The sequence below is a fragment of the Lactuca virosa genome, chromosome 9 (assembly GCF_052849685.1).
Source record: "Lactuca virosa cultivar CGN04683 chromosome 9, Lactuca_virosa_CGN04683_v6, whole genome shotgun sequence".
Classification (NCBI taxonomy): Eukaryota; Viridiplantae; Streptophyta; class Magnoliopsida; order Asterales; family Asteraceae; genus Lactuca; species Lactuca virosa.
In genome coordinates this window covers 141291756-141300358 of record NC_136434.1, presented here as the reverse complement: position 1 = coordinate 141300358, position 8603 = coordinate 141291756, and the positions used below count along the sequence as shown (strand labels likewise).

Below are 8603 nucleotides of genomic sequence, written 5' to 3'. Positions count from 1 at the left end.
CTATATGATGGAACATGACATGACTCTTATTGATTTAACTTATTTGCTTATTGCTACTGAATCAGAAATGATTTGGCGCACTGGTCAGCAAATTTGTCTGGTAAGTCAATATCCCAACCCTCTATAGGCAATGGTAACATTGGAAGTCCAGAAAAGTTTTCTCTACGCAAGAGAAAGGCTGAGTCTGAGATAGTCTCGTGTACCATTCCATAAGAATCCATGTGTTTCTACTGCCAAAAGAAGGGGCATTGGTTACGAAGCTGCCCTGACTACCTGAGAGATCTAAGAGATGGGAGAGTCAAGATGTATGACTCTGCTTCAGGTAAAAAAAATCCACTATCTAACTCTATTAAGTTCCTATTTGGAGATTCTTAATACATGATGTGATAAGATTACATTTCGATGTTTTGAAGGATCGAAGAAAGGAAAGGAAGCTTAAAGGAAGGAGCAAGTTGAGTCTGATCGCGAAGAAATGGATTTTGATCGCATGATTCAAGGATCATATATTTAAGCTACTACTTTAGAGTTAGGATGAATTGCTAAGTAATATTTAGATAGTTTTCATTTGTAATCGCATTGTAAGGACAATATTCTTCCGCAATAAAATAAATTTTGATTTATCTTATTTATGTTTCCTTGCGATGGATTTTATGAAAATTGGTGTTTGAATGGTTCTATTGTTAGCAATATTGTGAATGGATTTGATTCTTAGTTATGTTATTTGTGGTAATGTCAGAAATTTACCAAATGAGGAAAGATTCTTATCACCCAAGTTTCAATTGGACAGAAACTTGGAATCATGCAACTGGTATTGTGTGACGAATGAGAACCTTCGTATTTGGAAAATTGAGACTAATTCCTTGTTCACATAAGTATGTGAGTCAAGTGAAGGATAATGAGATATGGTACACAATGTTGTGCACTGGTCAAGTCCACCACAAAGAACGATAAGATTATTCATCATGATTTACTAAAAGTCTAGTAAACGTGATTATGTTTACAAGATTAAGTGTAATTCTGAATCATTGAAAAGTTTCAATGAATGGCAGAACGAATAAGAAGAATCAATTAGGCAAGAAAGATAAAAGTTTCTCCAATCTAAGAAGAAGGGAGAGTACTTTTGTATCATGTTTATGATCGTCTCAAGAACGATATTACAATTCATCCTCTAAGAACACCTTAGTGCACTAGTATGGCTAAGAAGAGGAGTCGAAAATTGTCAAAATGGGTTAAGTCAATAAGATGAATCATACTTCGTTCCAAAATCAAGTTTTAGAGTCGTACTCTAAAATTGTGATTTGAGTGACATCATCTTAAGAAATTTAACACACTCATCAAATGTGAAGTAGGAAATTGTTTTCTTGCTCTTGCACGTTTGAAATTGGTAAGTTGTGATGTCCTGGATAAGACAAAGACCAACTAATACCAAATTGTGTGTAGGTTTGTCTTGATAAAGACACACACTGACTCTTGAATATTTGTTTTGTCAAGAAATGTTTCTTGATAATAGAATCTTATATGTCAAGAGGTCAGTGGGAGTCTAAAAATCTTGAAAAATTTCAAGAACAAATCAAGAAGTAAACCTATTAAACACTAGTACACGACTTGAGGATTGTAACCTATCGTGTTAACGAAATTTTATTTCTGTGCTAATCCAGTTAAGTGATTATGCATATGAGTTCTACGAGTTCTCAATTGAATGGATAAGGGCAAACACCTTGATCAATGAAAGTACATTGACTAGCATATGTGAGCTGCTAAATAACTTGGAAGCAATGGTGGGACCCTTGATGGCAAGAAATTAACAATGAACAAGTTATGTCCATAAGAGTTTGAATTTGTCACAGACATTATATAACGATTATGCTTATGACAAATTTGCATGGATAGGAACACATGCACCATAAAATCTAGGTATCATAAGGTTTCTCTCCTTCATGAAAATGATTGTGAGGAAACGCTTTCACTAAGAGAGATTTTAAGGAGATAGCGATTATGTAAATTGCATTCTCAAATTCGATTATGATTACGACATCCCTCTTCATAGTTCGAATTGTGAGATTTGGCAATTAGTCTGAACATTTGGGACTTAGTAATATAAGTTCTGAATTAGTTTAGACACACATGTGAGCTATCTAAGGAAAGGTGTGTGAATTTGAGAAGCTTAGATAAAGGCTTATCGAAGCACATCGTATTGGAAATATAAACTTTGGAAAGTCAATAAGTATTGTCTTTTAGAAGTCCAACTATTTTCTGAATACGTGTCAAAGCTAGTGGGAGCATAAATGTTATGCTGGTATGGATATAATCATCATGTTAGTGGGAGCATGATTATTATTGCAAGTTAGCAATATTAATTATAGAAAACAAAAGTTTCACTTTGCAAAGTTGCATAGGTTGAAAAGTTGTTTTGCTATAATTAAGGGAGAGAATATTATACTTCGTTTATATCTAAAGGTTTAGATCGATAAATTTTGATATATGAATGTTATGTTGAAAGGATTCAACGTAAGAAAATTCTATATATGGAAATAATTGTTGCGTTCTCACACTCGATTATGATTACGGCATCCCTCTTCATAGTTCGAATCGTGAGAACATGGCGAATAGAAATATTATAGCAAAAGACTGGTAAAGTATCATGTCATTGTAATATTGGACCGTTCTAAAATTTTCCAAATGCCTAGGGCATTAAGAGGGAAAAAGGACTAGAATCAGATTTGACTGAATTAGTTAAACAACTGTCAAGGATAATATAAGGTTCGCCAAGGATTGGTCGCTTGTGAACAGTTGGAAGTATAGTAATGGAAGGGCCATATTGGCATTATTATTATTAGAAATGATTCTATTAATAATGAGTTGTCATATGGCAAATATGGAAATGTTTCCTTATTGGGAGTTGGACGTTAAGAGTTTATGTCCATATTAGAAAAACTTTTATGCAAGAAGGATATTCAAAGGAATGTACTTTGAATGCGAGACTTCATGTCTATGGAATTATCTTGTAACAATCTCCAATAGAGCTTTTTGTAATTTCATTGGCCGAGTCTTGATGACTTTGGTGCTGTGATATTACGAAAGGACCGTTGCATAAAGTGTTAGAATCTAACATATTCTATAAGTGGCAAGAATTTGGTATTCTTACACTTGTGGTAAGGATTGGGAATTGTAAAATGAGTGTGATTGAAAATGTTATTCAATTATACTATTTCACAAAGTAAGTACCATAAGTAAACATAGTGTGCATGCTAAGATCATGGGACAATTGTCGTTATAATTCAAGTAAAAAGTTGATTACCCGAGACAACAAATAATGAGTAATAAATATGGTGATTAAATAAAAGTGTTTTATTTATACTCAAAAGTTTGGGGCCATATAAGATTAGTATTATTCTTATGTTTCAATTTGCATGTTTTGACTTCCTGAATAATAAGATTATTCGAACGTTCCACAGTCGCTCATACTTTGGAAGTAGGTATGAAAGAAGATTGTCATGAATTGGTGTGTAGATTGTCTAAAGTGTATTATACATAGCAAAAGGTTGCTACAACGTTCATGAGTGCTTATGAATATGATTTGAGCATTGGTTAAACCCACGCTCACTTGGATCGCTTCATGGATTTTTATCACGAGTGATTGGTGAGACGATAATATCTTATATTCTTGAAACCGAGATGTGTGAGTTGTATCTTGCCAGTCGGTTACACATTGATAATATGTAAACGCACCAGTAACTTGGTGTTATAAAACGTATTGTTGTGTGTGATTCGGTGAGTGAGTACAAGCGAGCATTGAGTCAAAGTTTATCCGTTCCTTTTACCCAATGTGGGATAAAAGCGATATCCGTGGGCCCCTCGATGATTTAGTGATGACAACGGAAAGTGCTCGGCCGGGCCAGGACTGATTTGATTTGTTCAATTAGTCAGTCGTCGTAAATCGGAAATCGGGAAACAACACATAGACTGAGAGAATGATTTCAATCCATGTCTCACGTCTATACGATATCTAGAATGGAGGAATATATGATCCCTTGTCTAAAGGACGCGTATCTGATAAGATTAGAGTTGACAACGGCTTTTGAAAGCTACGATTGCTGATCAGGATCTGAAGTCATACGCAGAATAGTTATTAGACTTATCCAAGTGGGAGACTGTTGGATTAGTGTCTAAGCCCATAACTATTTTTGTATGTACTTGACCCGATGATGCATGATCCTTTTGGGTTGCCTTCACCAAAGCAACTTGATAGGATGAATTATGGAGAGAGAGGATTAATTATGATTTATTAATATATTATGAGAATAATATATTAAAGGAAAAATCATATTGTTTAATTAATATTAGTCAATAATTAATTAAGAATTAATTTTATGGCTAAAAGAGATTAATTAAACTTAGGGGACTACAACTATCAATTGTGTGATAGTTGAATATAGGGTAATGGACTTCTTATTAGAGGGGTGGACGAATTCTATGGGGAACCCCATTAGAAATCGTCCAAGGCCTCTAAAGGAGGAGTCCATGGGTTGCTTAGGGCCTAAGCAGTCAAATTAGGGTTTCCTTTTTAGATAACCCTAATAGCCTCACTATTTAAGCACCCCTAGGGCACCAAAAACGTGGTGAAGAGTTTCCTTAGGGTTTCTAGACGCTTTTGAGTGCCTCTCCTCTCATCCTTCTTCATCCTCTTGCCCTTGGTGTTTGTGAGCCATTAGAGGAGTGACATTTGTGACTCTAAGCTTTTAGAAGCCAATTATTGGAAGAAATATATTGTTATTGCTACATAACAATCAAGGTAAGATCTAAACCCTATTCTTATGTTAATATCGATTATCACATGCTAGATCTAGGGTTTATGGCTTTGGATGATTATTGCATGTTCGTTAGACAAACTAGATCCAAAGCTTTAGGGTTTGCATGTACATCATATGAATGTTGTAGTGCTCATAAACCATCAGTTTACTCACATTTATTTTTTATAAGACCCATTATACTTGAAAAGTTTAGGTTTATTTAAGATAAAGACAAACACTCAATTGAAGAACAATCATAAATATAAGAAAGCATAAAATACTATTTAATCATTTGTTGGTTTATCTGTAAATAGTAAAAATAATATAATCTATTAGATTATATATAGTAGAAGTGCAAGCAAGGAACTTTAATAAGTAACATGTAACTTAAATATATAATTAAATAACATACTTTTAAGATCAACATCTTCCAGTCTGTGTTTGTGTTTAATTGATTTGTTTTCATGTTAGTAAAATAAAATCCGACTTAGTATTGTGTCGTGTTCATGTTATATAAAAAAACTATCATGCAATTTCGTGTCAGCAAAAAACACGACACGACTAATCCGATTTGACACCCGTAGTTTAACCTCAAAATAATATTTATAGAAATGGTTTATATAATATATTTTTTTGGTTAGTAACTTAGTATGAAATTTAAATGGGGAATTAGGCTGCACTTTAGATCGGTACTAAAATGGAGAGGGGAGACTCAAAATAAACAAACAGTAACGGTAAAATGCAGAAGGTGAGCAAACGTACAACTAGGGAACCATAGGGATTAGTTATGTAAATTTTCCCCTTATAAATATCGATGCATCAGCTTCTTTTTATTTAGGGCACACTGCATTTTTTTTTGATACAGCCGTTCTTCCCTTAAACAAACAAGGTTCTTTTGTTCTGTTTTTTTTATTTTTTTTCAGAATCAAGGTAATTGATTGCATTGATTTATTTTGTATCATATCAGAAATTCATAGCACATAAGTTCTTCTTGGAGATCATTCTGATATCTTTCAGGATTTTATTTGTGCTTACATCAATATTCTTTGTGAGCATCCCTTCTGCTTAAGTCTTCTCCATGGCAATGGAGATGTGCTTCAATGTTTGCGGATGACATTTTAAAATCATCACACCGTTTATTTATCATATAATACCAAGCATACGTTTATCTGTGATTGGTTATTGGTATTGATTTGTGACTCTGTAATTAGACGGAAGAATCTTGATATTGATTTCATATTGTTTTTTTTTTTTACTATTTTCAAAGAAGGATTCTTCTGTACATTCATTCGGTAGCCTTTAATACATGAAAACAGAAAAGATTTGGAATTCCATTTGATTGGTGTGCTTGATTTTCATCCCAAATTTTTGTTATCGCATAAAGCATAAAAGAAGATGAGATTGTTATATATATATATATATATATATATATATATATATATATATATATATATATATATATATATATATATATATATATATATATACAAAAGAGTCGTTAAATATTTTTTTTACCATATAAAAATGGCAGCTATGTTAGTATTTACGTCTTATTCGTTGGTTTAGTTACAAAAGAAAATGGTTTAGGGTTGGAACACTTTAACCATCGCCAAGGGGTGGTTTTGTAAATTGTCATACATAACCTTGTAGCTCGTCGACCTGTCTATAAATTCAACAGAGTTAGGTTTTACTCACGCACATTCTTCATTCTTTAATCGGTTCTCTTTGAACGCCGCTGTTTTTTCGTGTAAGGTGAATTAAGATTCCATTGCCAAATCAATTCTGTTTCACTAGTCTGTTGGCATTTGTCCCTAATCAAAGTCGGAGTTGTTATGAGCTACCGATTAGTAGGTTAAATTTGTGTTTTCGTTTTTCTATTTTGGTTAAATCCGTCGTCGGTTTTATAAAAATCTGAAAATTAAAGATTAGGGTTTTATGGTGTTTGGGAAATGATGCTTAGGGATATCGACCTTTCTTAGACGCAGTTTTGTGCTCTGCCGAACGAAATCTTATTGTTATGAGATCTTTATCCCCTGTTCATTAATTAACTTACTCTTCAATGAATTTTCGTCGAATTGATTGGTTTGATTGTTGATACCTGTGATGATAATCCAAAGGCTTGTTTCTCAGAGACATTCGCAGTGGCCGCCTAAGAGCTTTCGCCTTCGCCAGGCTTGAGAGCTAATGCTGTCTATCTCCTTCCTTGGATGTCTGAGGTTTTTAACTTTTTTGAAAAAGATGGTTTTCTCAATGATGATTTCATAGATGCCGAGTCTTGATATACGCGTTGGACTCGTTTTTCTGTTATTGGTCATTAATACATGTAAAATAATTTTGTATCCTTTTTATTTTTATTTTGATATTTTCTTTTATTTTGTAAACCATTTATAGTCGAAGCATAATATAAAGCACATCTCACTCCTCTCTTTTTTCGGACTTCTCCGGCCTTCCATTGCAATCAGAATCCACCACCGTCACCGTGATCTATTTTAACACCAATCTAAACTTAAATTGAAAAAATCAAGATCTAAACAAAATCAAGAAACTCACATCAATCCAAACAAAAAGAAAACCATACAAATCCAAACAAAATTAAGTAAAACACATCAATCTAAAACAAAAGCCAAGAAAACAGTGTGATTGTATTACAAAGGTGTATTATGGAGACTTGGAATATTGACATTGTTAAAAAATAAATTAGATGTTAAAAGAGACAATTAATAAAATTAATTTCTCTTCTAAATATTTGGTATTCTTTAAGATCATAAGTCATCGTCATTATGATAGATGTCGACGTTATATACCAACAATGGCAAAAGGGGAGCCATGAGGCAAGTCGGACATTTGGGCTTGAGTCGGTTCCCTCACCTTTGATATAGTAAGAGTCTATTTAGTGTTAAAAATTTGGCCGTTCGAGAGTTTTTTTAGAATTATGAGAAAACTAGTCTTAGATCTATTTCTGAACAGAGCATTAGATTGTTATGGTTTTTATGTGTATCACCACAAATTAGTTTTAGATCTATGCATGAAGATTGTATGATGGATCAAGACGGTATTTAGTGTTAGTAATTTGGGGTTTGAGAGATTGCTTTGAATTTTGAGAATTGTGAAATATTTTCTAGTTGAAGTATTTTGATGGACAATGTTGGGGTTTGAGAGATTGCTTGGAATTTTGAGAACTGCAAGAACATAAAATGATTTTGAGAATTGCAAGAACATAAAATGAGATTGTTATGATTCGGTGCTACACCACCGTCATTGTTGCTCATTGCCAACATTGTCCACGACCATAATTGTAGGAAAAGAAAACAACTTCATTGTCTTCTTTAACAGCAATTCGAACTTAAATTGAAAAAGATCAAGATCCAAACAAAATAAAAGAAACTCACACCAATCCAAACAAAATAAAAATTTGGGGTTTGAGAGGTTGAATGAAGGATCAAGAGTCGGTATTAGTTGAGGAGGCACCGCCAATGAAGAAACGGAAGAAACAATGGAAAGAAATACTCATGAGTCGCCTCTCAGTTAGCAACCCTTGTTTAAGTCTTTGTCTCGACCTTGCCCTTCAGATTTTACTCGATGTAGTCAGGGCGTTCCAAGTTATCAGCCTCCATATTCTTCTCTTGGATACATTCACAAAATACATTTAACCTGTGACCATTAATACCTTTTAACATTTTTTTTTCATTTTGTTACTTTTAATCTCAATTGCACCATGATCATACATTAGTAAAAATGAATAGTCCTACCTGCCGGGACCGTAATTTACCAGAAAACCATTTAAGACGAGAGTCATAAAGTAAAACCTTTTGA

At 33.5% G+C, this 8603-nt stretch overlaps 1 non-coding gene across 1 annotated transcript; it reads left to right on the top strand.

The window, feature by feature from the left end:
• Positions 1-6885: 6885 nt before the first annotated feature.
• Positions 6886-7009, top strand: LOC145141522 (small nucleolar RNA SNORD14). Its single transcript, XR_013722720.1, has one exon. It is a non-coding gene; the product is annotated as a small nucleolar RNA SNORD14 (small nucleolar RNA).
• The last annotated feature ends 1594 nt before the right edge of the window (positions 7010-8603 follow it).